This window comes from Oncorhynchus mykiss, chromosome 6 (assembly GCF_013265735.2).
Source record: "Oncorhynchus mykiss isolate Arlee chromosome 6, USDA_OmykA_1.1, whole genome shotgun sequence".
Lineage (NCBI taxonomy): Eukaryota > Metazoa > Chordata > Actinopteri > Salmoniformes > Salmonidae > Oncorhynchus > Oncorhynchus mykiss.
Window position 1 is genome coordinate 54371044 of NC_048570.1, and position 12744 is coordinate 54383787.

The window sequence follows — 12744 nt, forward strand, 5'->3', positions numbered from 1 at the left end:
AGCGCGAGAGACTGGAGAGAGAGAGAGAGGGAGAGAATTCGATAAAGGAACGTGCACCTGACAACCAGTATAATGTTCATGTTGGCAGGCGCCAGTTAACGACTGTTAGCTGTTCTTAAAGGCGCTTCATTGGTCATTCTGCCATCTGCATTGGCCGTGCAGCATTTATGGTGATACGGCCTCTGCAGAAGTCAGAGCATTCATACTTCTCTCGCTTCATGGGGCAGTTGTCATGGAAGAGTTTAGCTGTGTTCGAATACCCATACTAACATAGTGTATACTACATACTGAATGAGTATATACTACATACTATAAATTAATTTTAGTATACGTAAAAACTTGTTTTATTTCGTATTCTTCTAGTTGTGTGTACTAGTGCTTCGCCTGTCTACTGGAAGTTGATGTCGTTGCTATGCAACCTCTTGCTAGCTTGTTACCATAACAAATTACCAGCTAGACATTTTACAATTTCGGGTGTGTTCTTAAATTCAATCTGGAGTGCCAGGGTGCGCTCAGAGTGCACTCTGGGCGTTCGAAAATTCAGAGCCTTGTCAGATTGTCCAGAGCACACTGGACGCTCTAGCAGAGGAAGGTTGATTCAAGCTTTTTGACCTTACAAAAGCAGTCAAGCACTCAAGCCAACTGGCTAGCTACTTCCAGACACAAATGAGAGAACACCTCACTCTGACCGTTTTACCATTTTACTCGCGGTAGCAGAGCTGGTTAGGCAGCGTTGTAAAATGTAACTGTGCTGCTGGCAACAATTTAATTGCACTTTTTTGCCAACTGTGTTAACTAACCTCCAGATGAGCTTCAATGCCATACAACTCTCCTTCTGTGGCCTCCAACTGCTCTTAAATGTTAAATGCAAGTAAAACTAAATGCATGCTCTTCAACCGATCGCTGCTCGCACCTGCCCACCCGTCCAGCATCACTACTCTGGATGGTTCTGACTTTGAATATGTGGAAAACTACAACTACCTAGGTGTCTGGTTAGACTGTAAACTCTCCTTCCAGACTCACATTAAGCATCTCCAATCCAAAATTAAATCTAGAATTGGCTTCCTATTTCGCAACAAAGCATCCTTCACTCATGCTGCCATACATACCTTCGTAAAACTGACCATCCTACCGATCCTCGACTTCGGCGATGTCATTTACAAAATAGCCTCCAACCCTCTAAACAAATTGGATGCAGTCTATCACAGTGCCATCCGTTTTGTCACCAAAGCCCCATATGCTACCCACCACTGCGACATGTACGCTCTCGTTGGCTGGCCCTCGCTTCCTACTCGTTGCCAAACCCACTGGCTCCAGGTCATTTACAAGTCTTTGCTAGGCAAAGCCCCGCCTTATCTCAGCTTACTGGTCACCATAGCAGCACCCACCTGTAGCATCACCCCCAAAGCCAATTCCTCATTTGGTCGCCTTTCCTTCCAGTTCTCTGCTGCCAATGACTGGAACGAACTGCAAAAATCACTGAAGCTGGAGACTCATATCTCCCCCACTAACTTTAAGCACCAGCTGTCAGAGCGGCTCACAGATCACTGCACCTGTACATAGCCCATCTGTAAATAGCCCATCCAACTACCTCATCCCCTTACTGTATTTATTTATTTATCTTGCTCCTTTGCACCCCAGTATCTCTACTTGCACATTCATCTTCTGCACATCAATCACTCCAGTGTTTAATTGGTATAATATAATTTCTTCACCACCATGGCCTATTTATTGCCTTACCTCCCTCATCTTACCTCATTTGCACACACATACAACACTGTATCATTGATTATATGTTTGTTTATTCCATGTGTAACTGTGTTGTTGTATGTGTCGAACTGCTTTCCTTTATCTTGGCCAGGTCGCAGTTGCAAATGAGAACTTGTTCTCAACTAGCCTACCTGGTTAAATAAAGGTGAAATAAAAATAAATAATAAACGTTTACTGACACTGGCCATATTCAACGGGTGTTGGGCGTTCGTAAATTCATCAGTTATTCAACAACTCAGATGAGAGTGCTCTGAAATCGGAGTAGATAGAGTGAATTTACGAAAGCACTCGAATGTCCATTGAGATCGCACAACAACTATACCATTTAGCTAAGAATGGCTGGAATAATCAAGTTGGGTTGTTAGTTAGATATAATATAGTTAATATACTGGCAAGTGTGATGTATTAGTCGCCAACTAACGTTAGGTAGCTAGCTAACATTGCATATCATTACAGCAGTATGTACCGGTATGTGGTGCGTAAGGACAGCGTAGCTAACAAATTGTCAGCCAACATAAAGTGTAAGGTAACTTATTTGAAAAGTCATTACTTTATTACATTGCTCAACATTTTCTTAACATTTGTCATAATTAGTTAAAGCAATGAATTTGTATCCGCTCTCGTTCGACTGCATATTTTCCTCCATATTCTTCAAATCTGAAGACGATGTGAAGCCATGCCCGTTTTCAGAAGAATTGCATTATTGGCCCTAAAAGCACAGAAATAGTGTCCACTGTTTGTATATTTCGTATTTTGGCAAATGTGGTATGACATCCTGGAACTTTTGGCATACTAACATGCTATGACCAATAAGCATTTTATATTCTCAATTTATGTCACAAATAGTATGGTTAGTGCAGTTAGTATCAGTATAGGAACACAGCTACCATCATGCCCCCACCTACCATCAACCAATCATGTCAATGCAGAGCTATACTGAGCCCTCCAAATTGTTCCAACATTTGAGAGGCGCACAGTGATGTGGTATAGAGCTCAATGTGGCCTCTGCGTGCCTCCTGAGGCTCCGCAATTGTGTTGGCAATTGCGTCACACCATCCATACAACGCCTCCAACCACATTTATCGGATCAAGCATAAATTGGCTCTTATATAGTGATGTAGAGTGGACGAGATAACGTTGTTACATTACATTGGGACTATCTGTAAGACTACCTATTCATATGTGCCTAACTGATGTCTAACTGATGTCATAGTGTATGCATTACTTCCATATTCAATATTTGCACTGTATGACTGACATGTACAGTAACCTACAGTAGCCAACATGTAAATGTGAATACTACTGTATATAGTACTGTATACAGTATAGTACTGTATATGTCTAAATGCACCATTTTCAACATGTAGAAGATGTAAATGTGAATGTATATTGTAGGCTACATGTCTGCAATAACCATTTTCAACATGCAGTTGATGTTATTGGACACAGAGATCCTGTGAAATGATGATGTGTCATTCGATATGTAAATATATGTTTTTGGACATAGACTGTGGGATACCCCTCTCCCATTGAGGGCGGCGTGTCAAAGTGTTTTCTGGAGTGATGCTCCCACCATTCCCATCTGTTAACTCTCCTCAGGCAGAAGGACCATTCTAGAAAGTATTTCTCTCCACACACACACACACACACACACACACACACACACACACAATTGTCTGGAAGGTGCATTTTCACACTCGTATAGATACAACTCACTCTAACAGAGAAACACAGTCCCTTTGCTCTCATCTTGTCCAGGGGTCACAGTTAACATGTGGACAACAAGACGTATGTGTTTTTCTTCTTGTCAACGATGTGATCTCCCCACCCCCAGTCACCCATTCCATAAACAGTTTGGACCGACTTCTGCAAAATGAATGGCCATCATCCCCATGGAAACCAGCAGCCTATACACTGAAATTGGATGTAAAACATGGCAGTGAAAAAGTGAAATCCAGCCAAACCCCCACCACCATCCTTTCCACTTATACAGCAAACCAGGGGATGCCACCCATCATACATCCCAGTTCAGGTGATTGGGTCCTGGGATACAGGGAGCATTGCAACAAAAAAAAACACCACGGTTTGTGTATAGGTTTGTCTACCCTAGAACAAACTGGGACCTGTTAGGTGTTTTCTATTCTGTTGTGTTTTCAGTGGGAAGCCCTTGAAAAATTGACTGCTCTAGGTAATGCTTTGTTGAGTTCACTAGCTGGCATTGATGTGGAATCATCATGCCTGGTTTGTTGTGCCACCACTCTGTTGCGGCACCATTTCCTCACCAATGTCATCATGGCTTGGCTGTATAAAAAATAGGTCTGATCAATGGACAAAATGTCACATTTTATATGAGGTGGTTTAGTTACATTACAGTTGGAAAGAGATATTGAGCGCTATTAAGAGTGGGGAAGGAGAGAGGAAGCGGTAGAAAGATAGAAAAGAGAAAAAGGGAGACTCCTGACCACAGCGAGGGTGCAGGGGAGTCTTTCTCACCATGACAACCAGGAGGGGGAATCTGAGTGCAAACATTGGTCGGATCAACCACTAAGATCCTCCCATGCACTCATAATATACAGAGCACTGTTTCACAAATCAACATTCTACTATTATCCAAAGTTCTATCCAAAGGTGTGAGAAGAGGAGTTAAAACACCAGTTACTGTAAATAATGTAGTAAGTTGCAACTTTGATACATGTCGATAGAATGTCATTTTTATACGAAAATGCTGTTCCAGTAAAGATATGACAATTAGAGTAGCCTATGGGTTACAACAAGCTTCACTTCATTGATCTATGTGCCTGCGCGCGTCTGGGTGGAGTGGGAATTTTGGAGCAGCATACATCTTTTGGTAACGTGATATCCTCGCTGGTACTACTTCCATTCACAAGGGGGCGATAGCCATGTTTTTTTTCTTCTTTTTTTTCTCCATTTGGTAAAAACATAGAAGAGTCGCTTTCACTTGCTAGTAGTAACCAGCCCCCAGTGTAGGGTCTGGGGCTTGAAGTCATGAGCTCTGCTTGTCGGCTACTGCGTAGCAGCCTAACAGTGCCAAAAGCCCTGATCTGCCCTAGATAACTGAACACAAATATAAACAATATGTAAAGTTTCATGAGCTGAAATAAAAGATCCCTGAATTGTTCCATACGCACAAAAATGTATTTCTCTCAAATGTTGAGCACAACTTTTTTTATATCCCTGTTAGTGAGCATTTCTCCTTTGCCAAGATAATCCACCCATCTGGCAGGTGTGGCATATCAAGAAGCTGATTAAATAGCATGATCATTACAGAGGTGCATCTTATGCTGGGGACAATAAAAGGCCACTTTAAAATGTGCAGTTTTGTCACACAACACAATGCCACAGATGTCTCAAGTTTTGAAGGAGCATGCAATTGGCATGCTGACTGCAGGAATGTCCACCAGAGCTAATGCAAGATAATTTAATGTTCATTTCTCTACCATAAGCCACCTCCAACGTCATTTCAGAGAATTTGGCAGTACATCCAACCGGCCTCACAACCGAAAGCGTGTTTCAGTGCCTGACAATATCCAGCAACTTCGCACAGCCATTGAAGAGGAGTGGGACAATGTTCCTCGGGTCACAATCAATAGCCTAATCATCTCTATGCGAAGGAGATGAGTTGCGCTTCATCAGGCAAATGGTGGTCCCACCAGATACTGACTGGTTTTCTGATCCATGCCCCTACGTTTAAAAAAAAGGGATCTGTGACCAAAAGATTCATATCTGTTCCCATTCATTTGAAATCCATCGATTAGGGCCTAATAAAAATGATTCCCTATATGAACTGTAACGATCGCCAGAACGGCCAAACAAAAAATGTTTAGGCGGCTGTTTTGGGCTCTAACTTTTGTTTATTATGATCAAGTTCCATCCCCACTGTAAATTATTTTAAAGTTTGTTACACATGTATTTAATAGTGATCCATTCTGACTACTACAGTGCCTTGCGAAAGTATTCGGCCCCCTTGAACTTTGCGACCTTTTGCCACATTTCAGGCTTCAAACATAAAGATATAAAACGGTATTTTTTTGTGAAGAATCAACAACAAGTGGGACACAATCATGAAGTGGAACGACATTTATTGGATATTTCAAACTTTTTGAACAAATCAAAAACTGAAAAATTGGGCGTGCAAAATTATTCAGCCCCTTTACTTTCAGTGCAGCAAACTCTCTCCAGAAGTTCAGTGAGGATCTCTGAATGATCCAATGTTGACCTAAATGACTAATGATGATAAATATAATCCACCTGTGTGTAATCAAGTCTCCGTATAAATGCACCTGCACTGTGATAGTCTCAGAGGTCCGTTAAAAGCGCAGAGAGCATCATGAAGAACAAGGAACACACCAGGCAGGTCCGAGATACTGTTGTGAAGAAGTTTAAAGCCGGATTTGGATACAAAACGATTTCCCAAGCTTTAAACATCCCAAGGAGCACTGTGCAAGCGATAATATTGAAATGGAAGGAGTATCAGACCACTGCAAATCTACCAAGACCTGGCCGTCCCTCTAAACTTTCAGCTCATACAAGGAGAAGACTGATCAGAGATGCAGCCAAGAGGCCCATGATCACTCTGGATGAACTGCAGAGATCTACAGCTGAGGTGGGAGACTCTGTCCATAGGACAACAATCAGTCGTATATTGCACAAATCTGGCCTTTATGGAAGAGTGGCAAGAAGAAAGCCATTTCTTAAAGATATCCATAAAAAGTGTTGTTTAAAGTTTGCCATAAGCCACCTGGGAGACACACCAAACATGTGGAAGAAGGTGCTCTGGTCAGATGAAACCAAAATTGAACTTTTTGGCAACAATGCAAAACGTTATGTTTGGCGTAAAAGCAACACAGCTGAACACACCATCCCCACTGTCAAACATGGTGGTGGCAGCATCATGGTTTGGGCCTGCTTTTCTTCAGCAGGGACAGGGAAGATGGTTAAAATTGATGGGAAGATGGATGGAGCCAAATACAGGACCATTCTGGAAGAAAACCTGATGGAGTCTGCAAAAGACCTGAGACTGGGACGGAGATTTGTCTTCCAACAAGACAATGATCCAAAACATAAAGCAAAATCTACAATGGAATGGTTCAAAAATAAACATATCCAGGTGTTAGAATGGCCAAGTCAAAGTCCAGACCTGAATCCAATCGAGAATCTGTGGAAAGAACTGAAAACTGCTGTTCACAAATGCTCTCCATCCAACCTCACTGAGCTCGAGCTGTTTTGCAAGGAGGAATGGGAAAAAAATTCAGTCTCTCGATGTGCAAAACTGATAGAGACATACCCCAAGCGACTTACAGCTGTAATCGCAGCAAAAGGTGGCGCTACAAAGTATTAATTTAAGGGGGCTGAATAATTTTGCACGCCCAATTTTTCAGTTTTTGATTTGTTATAAAAGTTTGAAATATCCAATAAATGTCGTTCCACTTCATGATTGTGTCCCACTTGTTGTTGATTCTTCACAAAAAAATACAGTTTTATATCTTTATGTTTGAAGCCTGATATGTGGCAATAGGTCGCAAAGTTCAAGGGGGCCGAATATTTTCGCAAGGCACTGTACATTTGTCGTCACACAGGACCACGTGCTGACACAGACCAATAACGGACCGGCAGGCTATGAGGAGGCTCTCAGGAAGGATGAAAACGACTAAATCGACCACGATCCTTTGCTAGTTACAGCTACATTCACCATGATCCTTAGCAATTTTTTTGTGACATTCACCCTTATTCAACTATATGGCACGCTTAAAATTCTGGCTTCATGTGGCATCGGGAGTTTTTCATATCAATACGTGGATGACATCAGCTCTATCAATATATACTGGTTTAAAGTCTGTGGCAGGATCTAGCTGGCAGCCTGGCTATCTGGTTTTAGCCTGGCTAAAAACATAGCACGCTAGCTAGCCTTTTTAGCTTCCCACATATCCATGTGACATAATCAGATTAATAATAAACAATATGCCCTACCTAATATTTTTACAGTTGCCGGTGTAAGCTCAAACATTTTCCCAGTTGGATTGCTGCTTGTGTATTCATTCCCATATCAGCTAAAAATAGAACATCATCATGTTTTAGTTATGGAGAAAAAAGCACATGGCTAGCTAGTTGGCAGGTTCTACCATTTCACAATAGGTTGTAATCACTAGTTTTTACATCTAAACAAAATAGCTTTTTGAGTGGGTTCTTTGTTTACTGTTTGAACAGTCCCTGAGAATATATTTGGTTATCAAAGATTCTATAGATCATATCAAGGAACCAAGTGACAACATTGCCCACATGGCTGTGGAAGGAATGATACGTACGACATGTCTTTTCAGGTAGTAAGAAAGTATGTTGAATGCCAGAGTGTATTATAAGGAGCCACCCTCTAAGTGACGAAAAACGACATTGCAACATTGTGCTGTGCTCCGAATCTTGCGTCTCCGAAGAGCTTGTAGTAAGCTTTAGGATCCCCACCCAGCATTGTTGTTCTCTAGCCAACCCCCTTTTTAAACTGCTGATAAAATGAGTTTGACTGGGCAGCTAACAGCCACGTAAATAAAGAATTAAAACTAGGATTTCAAAATGAAGTGCTAGCTCACACACACACACACACACGTCACATGTCACATGTCACACGTCACAAGGGACAAGCAATATTCTCAATCAGCATAGCCATTAGGAAAACGTAATGTTATGACTATAACTACTGTTCCCTGAAGGAGGTCAAATATACTATGGGGAAGTATAACTCTCGTGACTTCTGTTGAAGGAACTAAACTCACGCCTGACAAGGCCGACGAAATTCATGCCATGCTAGAAGCCCCGCCTTCCACAGGATAAGCATGAGACTTGGATTCATTCCTTCAATATAATACTACACGTCACTGAGCCAAGGAACAGGCAGTGCGGGGCAGAATAGGTGTTGTCCCTCGTTTCCTTCAGGGAACAGTAGTTATAGTCATAACATTTACGTTCACTTTCAGTCAGTCAATATACTATGGGGAATTGGAATCCCGCCCCAAGCCGACCCCAAAGGATAATAAATGAAACGGCCCATGGTAGACCACCTAGACATGACCCCGCAACATGCAGCAGTCTGTGTATTGCGCACATAGCGGGGTGCCTAGTGACCTTCACCTTTTCCAGCTGTAGCATACTGTGGGCTACACTGGGAGCAGTGACATCCAAGCAATAAAACCTCACAAAAGTGTGTGGTAATGCCCAACTCACCACAGCACAAAAATCCCCTATAGTCAACCCAAGACGGTGCCAGACCTCTGGTGGCAGGTAGCCTAGCGGTTAAGAGTGTTGGACCAGTAACCGAAAGGTTGCTGGTTCAAATCTCCGAGCTGACTAGGTGAAAGATCTGTCAATGTGCTCTTGAGCAAGACACTTAACCCTAATTGCTCCTGTAAGTCGCTTTGGATAGGAGCTTCTGCTAAATTACTAAAATGTAAATGGTGGAGTGGGCGTGTACAATGCTGGGTATCCCTTGCACCCTGCTGCTATATATCAGGGAGATAGCCTCCACAATCCAGTGAGAGAAACACCTCCTAGACAGCTGGATTAGCAACACGGACAAAAAGCAACGTCACCTTAAGAGTCGCCAGAGGCGACCTGGGTACAGGGAGGGTGAATGGATAATGCATGGAGTTCCCAACGCTTTTAGCCAAAGCCACAATCAGGGTTGTCCTGTAGGAGAGGGTCTTCAGATTCACAGCCTCCAGTGGTTCCAAAGGGGGCCTCACACAGACCATCCAAAATTATTGTGGACTGAATAGCAGAAATTATGTTCCGCAGTAAACTTCAAGCCCACCGATCCCAAATCTCTGGCCGAGGGTGCCAAACCTGCCAGTGTACCTGGGACAACAGAACGGGACTGGGACCGCGACAACAGGAGAACGATCTCTGTGAACCGAGTTAGCTAACATGGCTAGCACGCTATGCAGCACTTCCAATCTATCTCCAGGTCCCACAACTCAGACGAGGTACGGCTCCCCCGGGAGAGGAAGTAATTATATGAATCTCCAAGCCCCCTAAAAAATGCTACACGATTGTCAAGAGAACCTGTGCCACGGACTATTAGGGAAACAGTGCCAGCCGTCCCCTAGTCCCGCACACAAACTGATTCGAGCGAGGGCAGCCTGAGCATGCATGGACCGAGCTGAGACATAGAGTTGAAGTCGGAAGTTTACATACACTTATGTTGGAGTCATTAAAACTCATTTTTTCAACCACTCCACAAATTTCTTGTTAACAAACTATAGTTTTGCTAAGTCAGTTAGGACATCTACTTTGTGCATGACACAAGTAATTTTTCCAACAATTGTTTACATACAGATTATTTCACGGATAAAAATATAGACCTTCACAAGTCTGGTTCATTCTTGGGAGCAATTTCCAAACACCTGAAGGTACCATGTTCATCTGTACAAACAATAGTACGCAAGTATAACATCATAAGACCATGCAGCCATCATAACGCTCAGGAATGACAGATGTTCTGTCTCCTAGGGATGAACGTACTTTGGTGCAAAAAGTGCAAATCAATCGCAGAACAACAGCAAATGACGTTGTGAAGATGCTGGAGGAAACAGGTACAGGGCCAACTTATTTTGGGAAGCTTGTGGTAGGCTACCCGAAACATTTGACCCAAGTTAAACAATTTAAAGGCAATGCTACCAAATACTAATTGAGTGTATGTAAACTTCTGATCCACTGGGAAAGTGATGAAAGAAATAAAAGCTGAAATTAAATCATTTTCTCTACTATTATTCTGACATTTCACATTCTCAAAATAAAGTGGTGATCCTAACTGACCCAGGACAGGGAATTTTTATTGCGATTAAATGTCAGGAATTGTGAAAAACTGAGTTTAAATGTAGTTGGCTAAGGTGTATGTAAACTTCCCACTTCAACTGGACAAGACAACAAATGTGAGTATCTATCTTTCAGTCGCGTTAGCCATCTTACTTATTGCTATAGCCAGGCCAAGCAATCCGAAGAACAACTAATTGCTTGTGATTAGGAAACTTATGAGAATCAGGCAAACTTCAGCACACAATATCCAGGCGGTGAGTACGCTCTACCACTAATGGACAGTTTAGTACAACGTAAGACAGTCTAGTGTTCAACTTGTTTTTAGCAGTGTGAATCATTCCTGTTTACACTGAGTTGAAGAGTGGAATATTTGAAGGAATGGATCTGAGCCTATCACTTATTACCTGTGAAAGGCGGGGCTCCAGAGAGGCCCGGATTTCATTGGTGATTTTAGTTCCATCAACTGAAGTCGCGAGAGTGCGACTCCCCATACTATGTTGTACCGAAGTTCACTGAACTGGGTCCACTTCTGTGTATGAAAACTTGTATGTGCCAGTGCAATGCTCACTTCTATCTGTAACAGTTTATGCGATAAGACATTGCACAGGATTGACACTGTCACTCCAGGAGTTTTACTGTAGCAATCTACATGTCACTGTCCTTGCACTCTGAGACTATAGAGGGCACACAGAAATCTGTATAAAAGAGAAGCCAACGAGAACAGATCCATGGCAGAGTTTAGAGTCAGAAGACAATGGCAAGTCTTCACCCTAAAACCCAGAGTGGCGTGCCCACTAACACGGCAAACAGACACACATACACAGAGTGAGGCATGACCAAAACCCAGGTAGAGCAAACATACACATGTAAACACATTATTGGACTGTGATGTAGCATTTTGAGAAGTTTTCAATCGAGTGTCTATGCTGTATGAGTAACCTTCCCCCCACGCTCCCTACCATCCACTGGCTCTGCATTTGGCTTGTTCTGCAGCCACCTACCATGACCTTCCCCTCCCCCCAAAGGAAATACAAATGTAAATGTTATAGCAGATTAAAACAAGTCTTGTATGGCTGATAGGATGGCTGATAGGTGGTCCGGAGGGGGGTTAGGCCCCCCCGTAAATTGGAGAATTTAGCATTTTTCATTGTTCCTGCAATCTAGTGCCATAACCATTATGCTTAAGTCTATGTAAAAAATATTCATTTTTTCTGCATATTTAAGCATAACTCTTGAGCTTTCTGCATCCTCCTGACTGGTGGTTCTCGTTTTTTAAGAAAATAAATATGCATCTCTGCTACATTTAGTTATTACTTGCTTTTCTGAAGTCTACCAACCTTGCCAGCAGGCATGTCAGCTAAGGTAGTAAGACAAGCTAGCTACTTGTAACTTGATTGAACGCCTAAAATGGTTTATTGGTAGCTCGTTATGAGGTTGGGAGATTGGGAACATATTTAGCTAACTTCATAAAATTGCTAAGTAGCTAGAAGCATTACAGAGAAAAACTTTTTTTTTTTTTTTTTTTTTACAGAACAAATCTGAGGGTGCACTTACCCCTGTACCCCCTATGGGCATGACCCCTCTGCCTACGCACCTCTCTCTCACACACATGTGCACACACACACTCACAAAGCCCATTGAAAGGTCCAATGCAGCCGTTTTTATCTCAATATCAAATCATTTCTGGGTAACAATTAAGTACATTATTGGTAAAGAAATATCTGGGTAACACATTAATTGTAACACATTAACACATTAATGGTCAAAAGAAAGAAAAATAGCTTCTAAGCAAAGAGCAATTTCTCAAGCAATAATTTAACTACGACTGTCTGGGAGTGGGAAGGGGAAAACTAGCTGTTATTGGCAAAGAAGTTTTTAACTCTCTTTCTTAATGGTCTATTAAAAATATACCACCTGGTTATGTCACCAAGCAGGCTAAAACCCCATTTCACCAAAACAGCTTGACATTTCAAATGGTCTTTTCAAACAGCTTTTACAAAAAAGGGCACGAGCAACCTCCCAGATGTTTTCACCTTCATTCGTCTACCCTCTCTCTCATACTTTCTTTGTCTCTCTGTTGCAGTTGGACACAAGTGGGTCAGAGGAAACTGGTTGATGGAAATGGGCATTTAGCAGGCCAAGGGGTAAATT